Source organism: Rutilus rutilus, assembly GCF_951802725.1.
Source record: "Rutilus rutilus genome assembly, chromosome: 7".
NCBI lineage: Eukaryota > Metazoa > Chordata > Actinopteri > Cypriniformes > Leuciscidae > Rutilus > Rutilus rutilus.
The window spans coordinates 6,323,986-6,343,918 of record NC_140221.1 but is presented as its reverse complement, the minus strand read 5'-3'; the positions used below and the strand labels follow the sequence as shown (position 1 = coordinate 6,343,918).

The 19,933-nt window shown below is 38.9% G+C and overlaps 2 long non-coding RNA genes across 2 annotated transcripts; both read left to right on the top strand.

Moving 5' to 3' along the window:
- Nucleotides 1-564: 564 nt before the first annotated feature.
- Nucleotides 565-2,773, top strand: LOC311294488. Its single transcript, XR_014628063.1, has 3 exons — nucleotides 565-833; nucleotides 2,202-2,287; nucleotides 2,615-2,773. It is a non-coding gene; the product is annotated as an uncharacterized lncRNA (long non-coding RNA).
- A 4,710-nt stretch (nucleotides 2,774-7,483) lies between these two features.
- Nucleotides 7,484-9,692, top strand: LOC311294306. Its single transcript, XR_014628040.1, has 3 exons — nucleotides 7,484-7,752; nucleotides 9,121-9,206; nucleotides 9,534-9,692. It is a non-coding gene; the product is annotated as an uncharacterized lncRNA (long non-coding RNA).
- Nucleotides 9,693-19,933: the final 10,241 nt, after the last annotated feature.

The window sequence follows — 19,933 nt, the reverse complement described above, 5'->3', positions numbered from 1 at the left end:
GCCTACAATGTACATGCAGTTTATTAGAATGACAGTACTACTCAAATATAGCAGCACTACTCTAATAAAACTGCAATTGTGGGACAAGAATTTGGAGCTCAGCATTGTGCAATTGACTCACATCTAGGTAATCAAAAACCAGTACTTTTCTAGTAAAACTTGTTGTGCAGAAGTACCCATTTAGCTGTCTTGGAATTGTGGCCCTGTGAGGATTGTGGGTTCGAGTACCATCTGGGTCATCTGAGAATGTGTATGAGGTCAAGCATGTCACAGTCTTTAATAGCCATTTGCTGAAAGGATTCTTGGACATATTTCAAGATACAGACATTTGTCATTCCAGCTTGAAATTTGAAATGATTTCCAAGAAATACCTTTCTGCTAAAAGAGTATTTTGGGTTTGATTCACACTTGCATTGTTTAAAAGTTTTTCGTGGTGGAGGGTGCCTACAATGTACAGTTTATTAGAATGACAGTACTACTCAAATACAACAGTACTACTCTACACTGTAAAAAGGTTTTCAAGCAGTATTTCATCCAATTAATAATTTGTCTTTCAATTCAGTTTACCATTATTTGTTTTACTTTTCAAATAATATTTTTTTCGTTCAAAACATAGTTAAATATAAATATTTTTCATTAAGAGCTCAAATAAGAAATATTTGTTTCGACGAATGTACAATTTCAAGGTTACACACAGGATTGCGCATGGGCATTAAACACAAATCTTCTCGACGACCACGACCAGTCAGCAGACCGATGTAACCGCTCTTCCACGTTCCGTGGATCACTTTGCTGCTCCAGAGAGAATCAGATTTCATCGCGGATAAACTGAAGTAAGTGAAACAAACAACCATTTAAATGTGCTGTTGTATATTTAGTAGCCTGTACAAGACATTTTGCTCTGCCGAATTTATCTGGTAGATATCGTTATGTAACTTACATTAGTTTAAAAATGTGTTAGCTAGCTTATTTTACACTAGGCAAGTTAACGTTAATGTGTCGACGTTAATCAATTCCTGACCGATTGCAAAAGGGAACATATACGTTTACCCCTGGCTTATTTTGATTTTACAATGGTAATTAACGTGAACGTTTAATCATTGAACATAACGTTATCTCGATGCAGCGTCATAAGAATGACGTTCTCTGGTTAAAACCGTAGAAACCTGATCAACAACTAAGGAGCTAACGTTAACTTACATGTAAAAGGACTGGCGTTCACTTGTGATTAATGGTAACGTTAACTAAAACTTATGACTGTCGACACTCACAATGGTCATTTATTTATGGATTGTATGCGTTTTATTTATGGAAGTATTGCTGCATTGGCGCCAATCGGTTGATGTCAGTTGGTTTTCAAAAAAGTGTAGTACTAGCCAGAGGACACTGGGGGGCAGACATTTTTTCGTGGCGTTAGTAATAGGATTGACCATAGACTGTAAAAAAAGATGGACGACGCCCCTTCGCTCTCTTCCATTGATGAGAACTGAAGCCGCCAGAGTCCCGATATGGCGCTGACATATTGGAACTTGAGTCTGCGCAGTAGCGATCTCGGGACCAGACCTGCGCAGTCGTGAGCAGGAAGTAAAGCCGCGAAATCAACGCTCCGCCCTCAATCTCGCAGAATGCACTCAGGGAGAGTGGATTCTGCACACTTTTTTACAAATTGATTGCAGTACGACAAGAGGCTTGTTAAAATATAGTAAATACAATCTCCTCAGTCTTCCGAAGATCCCGAAAAAATGTCCGTTGGTGCTTCAGTGACTACTTCGCTCAGAGAACCTGTCAATCACAGCTGTCAATCATGACGTTACACCACCGCATCACGTAACTAACTAAAAGCCAACTTATTTTTGAAACGGACACTTGAACTTACATCAGCGTGATAAAAATGACAGCAAATGAAATAAACCACCTTTGGAAAAAAGATATTTGAAGTGTAATTTAATTGTTTAGTTGGTCTCACGTCCCGTTGAATAACACGGGGAGGCGGGACTTATAACCTATACTAGGACCAGTCACCGGGGGGCGATCGAGACGTTTTGGCTTCACTTTTGAGGGCTTGTGCGGCACGCTTGGGGATTGACACACTATTGAATCATATATTGTAATGATTATTATATCAACTGATAACGTATATTGTGCTAAAGTTTGTTGACCATAATGTACCCTCATGCCAAATTTGTACTATCTTGATGCAGGATACTGACACCGCTACAAAGAGCACTTAAATATCTCATCCTTTACATGGGAGAAACAGTGGAGGACCCTCATCAAAGATTTCCTGGTAAGGCCAGATTACTTTAGAGATGTGAAAACGCTAGATATGGCTGTCCACTTCAAAATTAGCCATCAGACTATGTTCAGATATATGTCTGAAAACAGTCTGTAGGCTAATTTCAAATATAGAAACAATTACTTTCAGCTAAAATCAGAGTCCCATGTGCTGGAAAGTTTGTGCAACTTATATTTATGTCAACAACAAATTGGAGTAAATTTTATAATTAGTTAGAAGTATTAGTATTATGTAAACTAATTTGGGGGGAAACCCAAGCTGTATTGATTCCTTATTCTTTTTTTCTTTTTCTTTTCTCCTTCCTAAATTCTTTTCCAGGTGTTGGAGAAGGAAGAGACTGAAAAAACTCTTCAGCAGAAACCATGGAAATCTTTGTCATCAGAGATGCACAAGCTGTATACCCACAAACATTGGAATCATACTTGAGGGTCAAGAGGTTCTGAGGGACTTGCCATCTGTCGCAAATGTTGAAAATCTGACACGAAATTGTGGATGTGTGGAAGTAATGTACTGTATATAATAATTCAATAAATATCGATTTAATGAAAATTATGTGTCTTTTTTATTTGATTTTGGACAAGATTAATTAATGTTCCTTAATGGGAAATATGATTTATTGGATCCATATCTTTTTGTTTGTTTAAAATAAATAATTTCTATTAACTTGTATTTTTAAAAATGAGAAGAATTTTATTATTAAAATAATTGAAATAATTGTATTATTAAATCAATATCTATTTAATTGGAGAAAACAAATAATTTCTAATACATATTTATTAAATGAGAATTTTTGTTTTGATTAAATCTATATATTTTTGTTTAGATCAAAAATAAAATTTAAATTAATTGATTTTTTTCAACAAGAAAAATATGCTTTGTGCCAAGTGTTATAAAATAGTTTTCATTGACTAGCTTTTTGTTTAAAAGCTTTTTCGTGGTGGAGGGTGCCTACAATGTACAGTTTATTAGAATGACAGTACTACTCAAATACAACAGTACTACTCTAGTAAAACTTCTTGTGGAGAAGTACCCATTTAGCTATCTTGGAAATGTGTCTTTGTGGCCCAGGGGACTGATGGATGTGGCCCAGTGGCCTAATGGATAAGGCATCAGCCTTCGGAGCTGAGGATTGTGGGTTCGAGTTCCATCTGGGTCATTTGAGACTATGAAGGAAATCAGTAGCATGTGGCCAAGCATTTCACAGACTTTAATTGCCACTTGCTGAAAGCATTCTTGGACATATTTCAAGATACAGATATTTGTCATTTCAGCTTGAAATTTGAAATGATTTCCAAGAAATACCTTTCTTCTAAAAGAGTATTGTGGGTTTGATTCACACTTGCATTGTTTAAAAGGTTTTTCGTGGTGGAGGGTGCCTACATGTACATGCAGTTTATTGGAATGACAGTACTACTCAAATATAGCAGCACTACTCTAATAAAACTGCAATTGTGGGATAAGACTTTAGAGCTCAGCATTGTGCAATTGACTCACATCTAGGTAATCAAAAACCAGTACTACTCTAGTAAAACTTGTTGTGCAGAAGTACCCATTTAGCTGTCTTGGAAATGTGGCCCGGTGGCCCTGTGGCCCAGTGGACTAATGGATGTGGCCCAGTGGCCTAATGGATAAGGCATCAGCCTTCGGAGCTGAGGATTGTGGGTTCGAGTCCCATCTGGGTCATTTGAGACTATGAAGGAAATCAGTAGCATGTGGCCAAGCATGTCACAGACTTTAATTGCCACTTGCTGAAAGCATTCTTGGACATATTTCAAGATACAGATATTTGAAATACCTTTCTTCTAAAAGAGTATTGTGGGTTTGATTCACACTTGCATTGTTTAAAAGTTTTTTTGTGGTGGAGGGTGCCTACAATGTACATGCAGTTTATTAGAATGACAGTACTACTCAAATATAGCAGCACTACTCTAATAAAACTGCAATTGTGGGACAAGAATTTGGAGCTCAGCATTGTGCAATTGACTCACATCTAGGTAATCAAAAACCAGTACTTTTCTAGTAAAACTTGTTGTGCAGAAGTACCCATTTAGCTGTCTTGGAATTGTGGCCCTGTGAGGATTGTGGGTTCGAGTACCATCTGGGTCATCTGAGAATGTGTATGAGGTCAAGCATGTCACAGTCTTTAATAGCCATTTGCTGAAAGGATTCTTGGACATGTTTCAAGATACAGACATTTGTCATTCCAGCTTGAAATTTGAAATGATTTCCAAGAAATACCTTTCTGCTAAAAGAGTATTTTGGGTTTGATTCACACTTGCATTGTTTAAAAGCTTTTTCGTGGTGGAGGGTGCCTACAATGTACAGTTTATTAGAATGACAGTACTACTCAAATACAACAGTACTACTCTAGTAAAACTTCTTGTGGAGAAGTACCCATTTAGCTATCTTGGAAATGTGTCTTTGTGGCCCAGGGGACTGATGGATGTGGCCCAGTGGCCTAATGGATAAGGCATCAGCCTTCGGAGCTGAGGATTGTGGGTTCGAGTTCCATCTGGGTCATTTGAGACTATGAAGGAAATCAGTAGCATGTGGCCAAGCATTTCACAGACTTTAATTGCCACTTGCTGAAAGCATTCTTGGACATATTTCAAGATACAGATATTTGTCATTTCAGCTTGAAATTTGAAATGATTTCCAAGAAATACCTTTCTTCTAAAAGAGTATTGTGGGTTTGATTCACACTTGCATTGTTTAAAAGGTTTTTCGTGGTGGAGGGTGCCTACATGTACATGCAGTTTATTGGAATGACAGTACTACTCAAATATAGCAGCACTACTCTAATAAAACTGCAATTGTGGGATAAGACTTTAGAGCTCAGCATTGTGCAATTGACTCACATCTAGGTAATCAAAAACCAGTACTACTCTAGTAAAACTTGTTGTGCAGAAGTACCCATTTAGCTGTCTTGGAAATGTGGCCCGGTGGCCCTGTGGCCCAGTGGACTAATGGATGTGGCCCAGTGGCCTAATGGATAAGGCATCAGCCTTCGGAGCTGAGGATTGTGGGTTCGAGTCCCATCTGGGTCATTTGAGACTATGAAGGAAATCAGTAGCATGTGGCCAAGCATGTCACAGACTTTAATTGCCACTTGCTGAAAGCATTCTTGGACATATTTCAAGATACAGATATTTGAAATGATTTCCAAGAAATACCTTTCTTCTAAAAGAGTATTGTGGGTTTGATTCACACTTGCATTGTTTAAAAGGTTTTTCATGGTGGAGGGTGCCTACAATGTACATGCAGTTTATTAGAATGACAGTACTACTCAAATATAGCAGCACTACTCTAATAAAACTGCAATTGTGGGACAAGAATTTGGAGCTCAGCATTGTGCAATTGACTCACATCTAGGTAATCAAAAACCAGTACTTTTCTAGTAAAACTTGTTGTGCAGAAGTACCCATTTAGCTGTCTTGGAATTGTGGCCCTGTGAGGATTGTGGGTTCGAGTACCATCTGGGTCATCTGAGAATGTGTATGAGGTCAAGCATGTCACAGTCTTTAATAGCCATTTGCTGAAAGGATTCTTGGACATGTTTCAAGATACAGACATTTGTCATTCCAGCTTGAAATTTGAAATGATTTCCAAGAAATACCTTTCTGCTAAAAGAGTATTTTGGGTTTGATTCACACTTGCATTGTTTAAAAGCTTTTTCGTGGTGGAGGGTGCCTACAATGTACAGTTTATTAGAATGACAGTACTACTCAAATACAACAGTACTACTCTAGTAAAACTTCTTGTGGAGAAGTACCCATTTAGCTATCTTGGAAATGTGTCTTTGTGGCCCAGGGGACTGATGGATGTGGCCCAGTGGCCTAATGGATAAGGCATCAGCCTTCGGAGCTGAGGATTGTGGGTTCGAGTTCCATCTGGGTCATTTGAGACTATGAAGGAAATCAGTAGCATGTGGCCAAGCATTTCACAGACTTTAATTGCCACTTGCTGAAAGCATTCTTGGACATATTTCAAGATACAGATATTTGTCATTTCAGCTTGAAATTTGAAATGATTTCCAAGAAATACCTTTCTTCTAAAAGAGTATTGTGGGTTTGATTCACACTTGCATTGTTTAAAAGGTTTTTCGTGGTGGAGGGTGCCTACATGTACATGCAGTTTATTGGAATGACAGTACTACTCAAATATAGCAGCACTACTCTAATAAAACTGCAATTGTGGGATAAGACTTTAGAGCTCAGCATTGTGCAATTGACTCACATCTAGGTAATCAAAAACCAGTACTACTCTAGTAAAACTTGTTGTGCAGAAGTACCCATTTAGCTGTCTTGGAAATGTGGCCCGGTGGCCCTGTGGCCCAGTGGACTAATGGATGTGGCCCAGTGGCCTAATGGATAAGGCATCAGCCTTCGGAGCTGAGGATTGTGGGTTCGAGTCCCATCTGGGTCATTTGAGACTATGAAGGAAATCAGTAGCATGTGGCCAAGCATGTCACAGACTTTAATTGCCACTTGCTGAAAGCATTCTTGGACATATTTCAAGATACAGATATTTGAAATGATTTCCAAGAAATACCTTTCTTCTAAAAGAGTATTGTGGGTTTGATTCACACTTGCATTGTTTAAAAGGTTTTTCATGGTGGAGGGTGCCTACAATGTACATGCAGTTTATTAGAATGACAGTACTACTCAAATATAGCAGCACTACTCTAATAAAACTGCAATTGTGGGACAAGAATTTGGAGCTCAGCATTGTGCAATTGACTCACATCTAGGTAATCAAAAACCAGTACTTTTCTAGTAAAACTTGTTGTGCAGAAGTACCCATTTAGCTGTCTTGGAATTGTGGCCCTGTGAGGATTGTGGGTTCGAGTACCATCTGGGTCATCTGAGAATGTGTATGAGGTCAAGCATGTCACAGTCTTTAATAGCCATTTGCTGAAAGGATTCTTGGACATATTTCAAGATACAGACATTTGTCATTCCAGCTTGAAATTTGAAATGATTTCCAAGAAATACCTTTCTGCTAAAAGAGTATTTTGGGTTTGATTCACACTTGCATTGTTTAAAAGTTTTTCGTGGTGGAGGGTGCCTACAATGTACAGTTTATTAGAATGACAGTACTACTCAAATACAACAGTACTACTCTACACTGTAAAAAGGTTTTCAAGCAGTATTTCATCCAATTAATAATTTGTCTTTCAATTCAGTTTACCATTATTTGTTTTACTTTTCAAATAATATTTTTTTCGTTCAAAACATAGTTAAATATAAATATTTTTCATTAAGAGCTCAAATAAGAAATATTTGTTTCGACGAATGTACAATTTCAAGGTTACACACAGGATTGCGCATGGGCATTAAACACAAATCTTCTCGACGACCACGACCAGTCAGCAGACCGATGTAACCGCTCTTCCACGTTCCGTGGATCACTTTGCTGCTCCAGAGAGAATCAGATTTCATCGCGGATAAACTGAAGTAAGTGAAACAAACAACCATTTAAATGTGCTGTTGTATATTTAGTAGCCTGTACAAGACATTTTGCTCTGCCGAATTTATCTGGTAGATATCGTTATGTAACTTACATTAGTTTAAAAATGTGTTAGCTAGCTTATTTTACACTAGGCAAGTTAACGTTAATGTGTCGACGTTAATCAATTCCTGACCGATTGCAAAAGGGAACATATACGTTTACCCCTGGCTTATTTTGATTTTACAATGGTAATTAACGTGAACGTTTAATCATTGAACATAACGTTATCTCGATGCAGCGTCATAAGAATGACGTTCTCTGGTTAAAACCGTAGAAACCTGATCAACAACTAAGGAGCTAACGTTAACTTACATGTAAAAGGACTGGCGTTCACTTGTGATTAATGGTAACGTTAACTAAAACTTATGACTGTCGACACTCACAATGGTCATTTATTTATGGATTGTATGCGTTTTATTTATGGAAGTATTGCTGCATTGGCGCCAATCGGTTGATGTCAGTTGGTTTTCAAAAAAGTGTAGTACTAGCCAGAGGACACTGGGGGGCAGACATTTTTTCGTGGCGTTAGTAATAGGATTGACCATAGACTGTAAAAAAAGATGGACGACGCCCCTTCGCTCTCTTCCATTGATGAGAACTGAAGCCGCCAGAGTCCCGATATGGCGCTGACATATTGGAACTTGAGTCTGCGCAGTAGCGATCTCGGGACCAGACCTGCGCAGTCGTGAGCAGGAAGTAAAGCCGCGAAATCAACGCTCCGCCCTCAATCTCGCAGAATGCACTCAGGGAGAGTGGATTCTGCACACTTTTTTACAAATTGATTGCAGTACGACAAGAGGCTTGTTAAAATATAGTAAATACAATCTCCTCAGTCTTCCGAAGATCCCGAAAAAATGTCCGTTGGTGCTTCAGTGACTACTTCGCTCAGAGAACCTGTCAATCACAGCTGTCAATCATGACGTTACACCACCGCATCACGTAACTAACTAAAAGCCAACTTATTTTTGAAACGGACACTTGAACTTACATCAGCGTGATAAAAATGACAGCAAATGAAATAAACCACCTTTGGAAAAAAGATATTTGAAGTGTAATTTAATTGTTTAGTTGGTCTCACGTCCCGTTGAATAACACGGGGAGGCGGGACTTATAACCTATACTAGGACCAGTCACCGGGGGGCGATCGAGACGTTTTGGCTTCACTTTTGAGGGCTTGTGCGGCACGCTTGGGGATTGACACACTATTGAATCATATATTGTAATGATTATTATATCAACTGATAACGTATATTGTGCTAAAGTTTGTTGACCATAATGTACCCTCATGCCAAATTTGTACTATCTTGATGCAGGATACTGACACCGCTACAAAGAGCACTTAAATATCTCATCCTTTACATGGGAGAAACAGTGGAGGACCCTCATCAAAGATTTCCTGGTAAGGCCAGATTACTTTAGAGATGTGAAAACGCTAGATATGGCTGTCCACTTCAAAATTAGCCATCAGACTATGTTCAGATATATGTCTGAAAACAGTCTGTAGGCTAATTTCAAATATAGAAACAATTACTTTCAGCTAAAATCAGAGTCCCATGTGCTGGAAAGTTTGTGCAACTTATATTTATGTCAACAACAAATTGGAGTAAATTTTATAATTAGTTAGAAGTATTAGTATTATGTAAACTAATTTGGGGGGAAACCCAAGCTGTATTGATTCCTTATTCTTTTTTTCTTTTTCTTTTCTCCTTCCTAAATTCTTTTCCAGGTGTTGGAGAAGGAAGAGACTGAAAAAACTCTTCAGCAGAAACCATGGAAATCTTTGTCATCAGAGATGCACAAGCTGTATACCCACAAACATTGGAATCATACTTGAGGGTCAAGAGGTTCTGAGGGACTTGCCATCTGTCGCAAATGTTGAAAATCTGACACGAAATTGTGGATGTGTGGAAGTAATGTACTGTATATAATAATTCAATAAATATCGATTTAATGAAAATTATGTGTCTTTTTTATTTGATTTTGGACAAGATTAATTAATGTTCCTTAATGGGAAATATGATTTATTGGATCCATATCTTTTTGTTTGTTTAAAATAAATAATTTCTATTAACTTGTATTTTTAAAAATGAGAAGAATTTTATTATTAAAATAATTGAAATAATTGTATTATTAAATCAATATCTATTTAATTGGAGAAAACAAATAATTTCTAATACATATTTATTAAATGAGAATTTTTGTTTTGATTAAATCTATATATTTTTGTTTAGATCAAAAATAAAATTTAAATTAATTGATTTTTTTCAACAAGAAAAATATGCTTTGTGCCAAGTGTTATAAAATAGTTTTCATTGACTAGCTTTTTGTTTAAAAGCTTTTTCGTGGTGGAGGGTGCCTACAATGTACAGTTTATTAGAATGACAGTACTACTCAAATACAACAGTACTACTCTAGTAAAACTTCTTGTGGAGAAGTACCCATTTAGCTATCTTGGAAATGTGTCTTTGTGGCCCAGGGGACTGATGGATGTGGCCCAGTGGCCTAATGGATAAGGCATCAGCCTTCGGAGCTGAGGATTGTGGGTTCGAGTTCCATCTGGGTCATTTGAGACTATGAAGGAAATCAGTAGCATGTGGCCAAGCATTTCACAGACTTTAATTGCCACTTGCTGAAAGCATTCTTGGACATATTTCAAGATACAGATATTTGTCATTTCAGCTTGAAATTTGAAATGATTTCCAAGAAATACCTTTCTTCTAAAAGAGTATTGTGGGTTTGATTCACACTTGCATTGTTTAAAAGGTTTTTCGTGGTGGAGGGTGCCTACATGTACATGCAGTTTATTGGAATGACAGTACTACTCAAATATAGCAGCACTACTCTAATAAAACTGCAATTGTGGGATAAGACTTTAGAGCTCAGCATTGTGCAATTGACTCACATCTAGGTAATCAAAAACCAGTACTACTCTAGTAAAACTTGTTGTGCAGAAGTACCCATTTAGCTGTCTTGGAAATGTGGCCCGGTGGCCCTGTGGCCCAGTGGACTAATGGATGTGGCCCAGTGGCCTAATGGATAAGGCATCAGCCTTCGGAGCTGAGGATTGTGGGTTCGAGTCCCATCTGGGTCATTTGAGACTATGAAGGAAATCAGTAGCATGTGGCCAAGCATGTCACAGACTTTAATTGCCACTTGTTGAAAGCATTCTTGGACATATTTCAAGATACAGATATTTGAAATGATTTCCAAGAAATACCTTTCTTCTAAAAGAGTATTGTGGGTTTGATTCACACTTGCATTGTTTAAAAGGTTTTTCATGGTGGAGGGTGCCTACAATGTACATGCAGTTTATTAGAATGACAGTACTACTCAAATATAGCAGCACTACTCTAATAAAACTGCAATTGTGGGACAAGAATTTGGAGCTCAGCATTGTGCAATTGACTCACATCTAGGTAATCAAAAACCAGTACTTTTCTAGTAAAACTTGTTGTGCAGAAGTACCCATTTAGCTGTCTTGGAATTGTGGCCCTGTGAGGATTGTGGGTTCGAGTACCATCTGGGTCATCTGAGAATGTGTATGAGGTCAAGCATGTCACAGTCTTTAATAGCCATTTGCTGAAAGGATTCTTGGACATGTTTCAAGATACAGACATTTGTCATTCCAGCTTGAAATTTGAAATGATTTCCAAGAAATACCTTTCTGCTAAAAGAGTATTTTGGGTTTGATTCACACTTGCATTGTTTAAAAGCTTTTTCGTGGTGGAGGGTGCCTACAATGTACAGTTTATTAGAATGACAGTACTACTCAAATACAACAGTACTACTCTAGTAAAACTTCTTGTGGAGAAGTACCCATTTAGCTATCTTGGAAATGTGTCTTTGTGGCCCAGGGGACTGATGGATGTGGCCCAGTGGCCTAATGGATAAGGCATCAGCCTTCGGAGCTGAGGATTGTGGGTTCGAGTCCCATCTGGGTCATTTGAGACTATGAAGGAAATCAGTAGCATGTGGCCAAGCATTTCACAGACTTTAATTGCCACTTGCTGAAAGCATTCTTGGACATATTTCAAGATACAGATATTTGTCATTTCAGCTTGAAATTTGAAATGATTTCCAAGAAATACCTTTCTTCTAAAAGAGTATTGTGGGTTTGATTCACACTTGCATTGTTTAAAAGGTTTTTCGTGGTGGAGGGTGCCTACATGTACATGCAGTTTATTGGAATGACAGTACTACTCAAATATAGCAGCACTACTCTAATAAAACTGCAATTGTGGGATAAGACTTTAGAGCTCAGCATTGTGCAATTGACTCACATCTAGGTAATCAAAAACCAGTACTACTCTAGTAAAACTTGTTGTGCAGAAGTACCCATTTAGCTGTCTTGGAAATGTGGCCCGGTGGCCCTGTGGCCCAGTGGACTAATGGATGTGGCCCAGTGGCCTAATGGATAAGGCATCAGCCTTCGGAGCTGAGGATTGTGGGTTCGAGTCCCATCTGGGTCATTTGAGACTATGAAGGAAATCAGTAGCATGTGGCCAAGCATGTCACAGACTTTAATTGCCACTTGCTGAAAGCATTCTTGGACATATTTCAAGATACAGATATTTGAAATACCTTTCTTCTAAAAGAGTATTGTGGGTTTGATTCACACTTGCATTGTTTAAAAGTTTTTTTGTGGTGGAGGGTGCCTACAATGTACATGCAGTTTATTAGAATGACAGTACTACTCAAATATAGCAGCACTACTCTAATAAAACTGCAATTGTGGGACAAGAATTTGGAGCTCAGCATTGTGCAATTGACTCACATCTAGGTAATCAAAAACCAGTACTTTTCTAGTAAAACTTGTTGTGCAGAAGTACCCATTTAGCTGTCTTGGAATTGTGGCCCTGTGAGGATTGTGGGTTCGAGTACCATCTGGGTCATCTGAGAATGTGTATGAGGTCAAGCATGTCACAGTCTTTAATAGCCATTTGCTGAAAGGATTCTTGGACATGTTTCAAGATACAGACATTTGTCATTCCAGCTTGAAATTTGAAATGATTTCCAAGAAATACCTTTCTGCTAAAAGAGTATTTTGGGTTTGATTCACACTTGCATTGTTTAAAAGCTTTTTCGTGGTGGAGGGTGCCTACAATGTACAGTTTATTAGAATGACAGTACTACTCAAATACAACAGTACTACTCTAGTAAAACTTCTTGTGGAGAAGTACCCATTTAGCTATCTTGGAAATGTGTCTTTGTGGCCCAGGGGACTGATGGATGTGGCCCAGTGGCCTAATGGATAAGGCATCAGCCTTCGGAGCTGAGGATTGTGGGTTCGAGTTCCATCTGGGTCATTTGAGACTATGAAGGAAATCAGTAGCATGTGGCCAAGCATTTCACAGACTTTAATTGCCACTTGCTGAAAGCATTCTTGGACATATTTCAAGATACAGATATTTGTCATTTCAGCTTGAAATTTGAAATGATTTCCAAGAAATACCTTTCTTCTAAAAGAGTATTGTGGGTTTGATTCACACTTGCATTGTTTAAAAGGTTTTTCGTGGTGGAGGGTGCCTACATGTACATGCAGTTTATTGGAATGACAGTACTACTCAAATATAGCAGCACTACTCTAATAAAACTGCAATTGTGGGATAAGACTTTAGAGCTCAGCATTGTGCAATTGACTCACATCTAGGTAATCAAAAACCAGTACTTTTCTAGTAAAACTTGTTGTGCAGAAGTACCCATTTAGCTGTCTTGGAATTGTGGCCCTGTGAGGATTGTGGGTTCGAGTACCATCTGGGTCATCTGAGAATGTGTATGAGGTCAAGCATGTCACAGTCTTTAATAGCCATTTGCTGAAAGGATTCTTGGACATGTTTCAAGATACAGACATTTGTCATTCCAGCTTGAAATTTGAAATGATTTCCAAGAAATACCTTTCTGCTAAAAGAGTATTTTGGGTTTGATTCACACTTGCATTGTTTAAAAGCTTTTTCGTGGTGGAGGGTGCCTACAATGTACAGTTTATTAGAATGACAGTACTACTCAAATACAACAGTACTACTCTAGTAAAACTTCTTGTGGAGAAGTACCCATTTAGCTATCTTGGAAATGTGTCTTTGTGGCCCAGGGGACTGATGGATGTGGCCCAGTGGCCTAATGGATAAGGCATCAGCCTTCGGAGCTGAGGATTGTGGGTTCGAGTTCCATCTGGGTCATTTGAGACTATGAAGGAAATCAGTAGCATGTGGCCAAGCATTTCACAGACTTTAATTGCCACTTGCTGAAAGCATTCTTGGACATATTTCAAGATACAGATATTTGTCATTTCAGCTTGAAATTTGAAATGATTTCCAAGAAATACCTTTCTTCTAAAAGAGTATTGTGGGTTTGATTCACACTTGCATTGTTTAAAAGGTTTTTCGTGGTGGAGGGTGCCTACATGTACATGCAGTTTATTGGAATGACAGTACTACTCAAATATAGCAGCACTACTCTAATAAAACTGCAATTGTGGGATAAGACTTTAGAGCTCAGCATTGTGCAATTGACTCACATCTAGGTAATCAAAAACCAGTACTACTCTAGTAAAACTTGTTGTGCAGAAGTACCCATTTAGCTGTCTTGGAAATGTGGCCCGGTGGCCCTGTGGCCCAGTGGACTAATGGATGTGGCCCAGTGGCCTAATGGATAAGGCATCAGCCTTCGGAGCTGAGGATTGTGGGTTCGAGTCCCATCTGGGTCATTTGAGACTATGAAGGAAATCAGTAGCATGTGGCCAAGCATGTCACAGACTTTAATTGCCACTTGCTGAAAGCATTCTTGGACATATTTCAAGATACAGATATTTGAAATGATTTCCAAGAAATACCTTTCTTCTAAAAGAGTATTGTGGGTTTGATTCACACTTGCATTGTTTAAAAGGTTTTTCATGGTGGAGGGTGCCTACAATGTACATGCAGTTTATTAGAATGACAGTACTACTCAAATATAGCAGCACTACTCTAATAAAACTGCAATTGTGGGACAAGAATTTGGAGCTCAGCATTGTGCAATTGACTCACATCTAGGTAATCAAAAACCAGTACTTTTCTAGTAAAACTTGTTGTGCAGAAGTACCCATTTAGCTGTCTTGGAATTGTGGCCCTGTGAGGATTGTGGGTTCGAGTACCATCTGGGTCATCTGAGAATGTGTATGAGGTCAAGCATGTCACAGTCTTTAATAGCCATTTGCTGAAAGGATTCTTGGACATGTTTCAAGATACAGACATTTGTCATTCCAGCTTGAAATTTGAAATGATTTCCAAGAAATACCTTTCTGCTAAAAGAGTATTTTGGGTTTGATTCACACTTGCATTGTTTAAAAGCTTTTTCGTGGTGGAGGGTGCCTACAATGTACAGTTTATTAGAATGACAGTACTACTCAAATACAACAGTACTACTCTAGTAAAACTTCTTGTGGAGAAGTACCCATTTAGCTATCTTGGAAATGTGTCTTTGTGGCCCAGGGGACTGATGGATGTGGCCCAGTGGCCTAATGGATAAGGCATCAGCCTTCGGAGCTGAGGATTGTGGGTTCGAGTCCCATCTGGGTCATTTGAGACTATGAAGGAAATCAGTAGCATGTGGCCAAGCATTTCACAGACTTTAATTGCCACTTGCTGAAAGCATTCTTGGACATATTTCAAGATACAGATATTTGTCATTTCAGCTTGAAATTTGAAATGATTTCCAAGAAATACCTTTCTTCTAAAAGAGTATTGTGGGTTTGATTCACACTTGCATTGTTTAAAAGGTTTTTCGTGGTGGAGGGTGCCTACATGTACATGCAGTTTATTGGAATGACAGTACTACTCAAATATAGCAGCACTACTCTAATAAAACTGCAATTGTGGGATAAGACTTTAGAGCTCAGCATTGTGCAATTGACTCACATCTAGGTAATCAAAAACCAGTACTACTCTAGTAAAACTTGTTGTGCAGAAGTACCCATTTAGCTGTCTTGGAAATGTGGCCCGGTGGCCCTGTGGCCCAGTGGACTAATGGATGTGGCCCAGTGGCCTAATGGATAAGGCATCAGCCTTCGGAGCTGAGGATTGTGGGTTCGAGTCCCATCTGGGTCATTTGAGACTATGAAGGAAATCAGTAGCATGTGGCCAAGCATGTCACAGACTTTAATTGCCACTTGCTGAAAGCATTCTTGGACATATTTCAAGATACAGATATTTGAAATACCTTTCTTCTAAAAGAGTATTGTGGGTTTGATTCACACTTGCATTGTTTAAAAGTTTTTTTGTGGTGGAGGGTGCCTACAATGTACATGCAGTTTATTAGAATGACAGTACTACTCAAATATAGCAGCACTACTCTAATAAAACTGCAATTGTGGGACAAGAATTTGGAGCTCAGCATTGTGCAATTGACTCACATCTAGGTAATCAAAAACCAGTACTTTTCTAGTAAAACTTGTTGTGCAGAAGTACCCATTTAGCTGTCTTGGAATTGTGGCCCTGTGAGGATTGTGGGTTCGAGTACCATCTGGGTCATCTGAGAATGTGTATGAGGTCAAGCATGTCACAGTCTTTAATAGCCATTTGCTGAAAGGATTCTTGGACATGTTTCAAGATACAGACATTTGTCATTCCAGCTTGAAATTTGAAATGATTTCCAAGAAATACCTTTCTGCTAAAAGAGTATTTTGGGTTTGATTCACACTTGCATTGTTTAAAAGCTTTTTCGTGGTGGAGGGTGCCTACAATGTACAGTTTATTAGAATGACAGTACTACTCAAATACAACAGTACTACTCTAGTAAAACTTCTTGTGGAGAAGTACCCATTTAGCTATCTTGGAAATGTGTCTTTGTGGCCCAGGGGACTGATGGATGTGGCCCAGTGGCCTAATGGATAAGGCATCAGCCTTCGGAGCTGAGGATTGTGGGTTCGAGTTCCATCTGGGTCATTTGAGACTATGAAGGAAATCAGTAGCATGTGGCCAAGCATTTCACAGACTTTAATTGCCACTTGCTGAAAGCATTCTTGGACATATTTCAAGATACAGATATTTGTCATTTCAGCTTGAAATTTGAAATGATTTCCAAGAAATACCTTTCTTCTAAAAGAGTATTGTGGGTTTGATTCACACTTGCATTGTTTAAAAGGTTTTTCGTGGTGGAGGGTGCCTACATGTACATGCAGTTTATTGGAATGACAGTACTACTCAAATATAGCAGCACTACTCTAATAAAACTGCAATTGTGGGATAAGACTTTAGAGCTCAGCATTGTGCAATTGACTCACATCTAGGTAATCAAAAACCAGTACTACTCTAGTAAAACTTGTTGTGCAGAAGTACCCATTTAGCTGTCTTGGAAATGTGGCCCGGTGGCCCTGTGGCCCAGTGGACTAATGGATGTGGCCCAGTGGCCTAATGGATAAGGCATCAGCCTTCGGAGCTGAGGATTGTGGGTTCGAGTCCCATCTGGGTCATTTGAGACTATGAAGGAAATCAGTAGCATGTGGCCAAGCATGTCACAGACTTTAATTGCCACTTGCTGAAAGCATTCTTGGACATATTTCAAGATACAGATATTTGAAATGATTTCCAAGAAATACCTTTCTTCTAAAAGAGTATTGTGGGTTTGATTCACACTTGCATTGTTTAAAAGGTTTTTCATGGTGGAGGGTGCCTACAATGTACATGCAGTTTATTAGAATGACAGTACTACTCAAATATAGCAGCACTACTCTAATAAAACTGCAATTGTGGGACAAGAATTTGGAGCTCAGCATTGTGCAATTGACTCACATCTAGGTAATCAAAAACCAGTACTTTTCTAGTAAAACTTGTTGTGCAGAAGTACCCATTTAGCTGTCTTGGAATTGTGGCCCTGTGAGGATTGTGGGTTCGAGTACCATCTGGGTCATCTGAGAATGTGTATGAGGTCAAGCATGTCACAGTCTTTAATAGCCATTTGCTGAAAGGATTCTTGGACATGTTTCAAGATACAGACATTTGTCATTCCAGCTTGAAATTTGAAATGATTTCCAAGAAATACCTTTCTGCTAAAAGAGTATTTTGGGTTTGATTCACACTTGCATTGTTTAAAAGCTTTTTCGTGGTGGAGGGTGCCTACAATGTACAGTTTATTAGAATGACAGTACTACTCAAATACAACAGTACTACTCTAGTAAAACTTCTTGTGGAGAAGTACCCATTTAGCTATCTTGGAAATGTGTCTTTGTGGCCCAGGGGACTGATGGATGTGGCCCAGTGGCCTAATGGATAAGGCATCAGCCTTCGGAGCTGAGGATTGTGGGTTCGAGTCCCATCTGGGTCATTTGAGACTGTGAAGGAAATCAGTAGCATGTGGCCAAGCATTTCACAGACTTTAATTGCCACTTGCTGAAAGCATTCTTGGACATATTTCAAGATACAGATATTTGTCATTTCAGCTTGAAATTTGAAATGATTTCCAAGAAATACCTTTCTTCTAAAAGAGTATTGTGGGTTTGATTCACACTTGCATTGTTTAAAAGGTTTTTCGTGGTGGAGGGTGCCTACATGTACATGCAGTTTATTGGAATGACAGTACTACTCAAATATAGCAGCACTACTCTAATAAAACTGCAATTGTGGGATAAGACTTTAGAGCTCAGCATTGTGCAATTGACTCACATCTAGGTAATCAAAAACCAGTACTACTCTAGTAAAACTTGTTGTGCAGAAGTACCCATTTAGCTGTCTTGGAAATGTGGCCCGGTGGCCCTGTGGCCCAGTGGACTAATGGATGTGGCCCAGTGGCCTAATGGATAAGGCATCAGCCTTCGGAGCTGAGGATTGTGGGTTCGAGTCCCATCTGGGTCATTTGAGACTATGAAGGAAATCAGTAGCATGTGGCCAAGCATGTCACAGACTTTAATTGCCACTTGCTGAAAGCATTCTTGGACATATTTCAAGATACAGATATTTGAAATACCTTTCTTCTAAAAGAGTATTGTGGGTTTGATTCACACTTGCATTGTTTAAAAGTTTTTTCGTGGTGGAGGGTGCCTACAATGTACATGCAGTTTATTAGAATGACAGTACTACTCAAATATAGCAGCACTACTCTAATAAAACTGCAATTGTGGGACAAGAATTTGGAGCTCAGCATTGTGCAATTGACTCACATCTAGGTAATCAAAAACCAGTACTTTTCTAGTAAAACTTGTTGTGCAGAAGTACCCATTTAGCTGTCTTGGAATTGTGGCCCTGTGAGGATTGTGGGTTCGAGTACCATCTGGGTCATCTGAGAATGTGTATGAGGTCAAGCATGTCACAGTCTTTAATAGCCATTTGCTGAAAGGATTCTTGGACATGTTTCAAGATACAGACATTTGTCATTCCAGCTTGAAATTTGAAATGATTTCCAAGAAATACCTTTCTGCTAAAAGAGTATTTTGGGTTTGATTCACACTTGCATTGTTTAAAAGCTTTTTCGTGGTGGAGGGTGCCTACAATGTACAGTTTATTAGAATGACAGTACTACTCAAATACAACAGTACTACTCTAGTAAAACTTCTTGTGGAGAAGTACCCATTTAGCTATCTTGGAAATGTGTCTTTGTGGCCCAGGGGACTGATGGATGTGGCCCAGTGGCCTAATGGATAAGGCATCAGCCTTCGGAGCTGAGGATTGTGGGTTCGAGTTCCATCTGGGTCATTTGAGACTATGAAGGAAATCAGTAGCATGTGGCCAAGCATTTCACAGACTTTAAAGGTAGGGTAGGTAGGATTTGTCTAAAAAACTTATTTTCCAAATTTGTTTAAACTTTATTTATACATCAATACATAATTAAAATGTAAGTACTCTGAAAAAGAAAGTATAAAAATCGAGTGTCTGTAGACCTCTCACGACTGTTTTAAAGACAGCTCATTATTTCCATTCACTCCACCCCCTCCCTTCTGGGCTCCTTACAAAGCCACGCCCCCAAAACACATGAACGCGCGACTCCGACCGCTGAGCTGAACACGCATTATAAGACGAGCGGAGAGGAAGGAGCACAGTGCATGGTAACACAGTCTCACCCCAAAACATCACGTACTGACGGGTCTTGACCATACGGCAACATACGACGAAAAGGGTACCCCTAAAACGTCCATATGTGACGATTCGGGTTAGGAAGCGC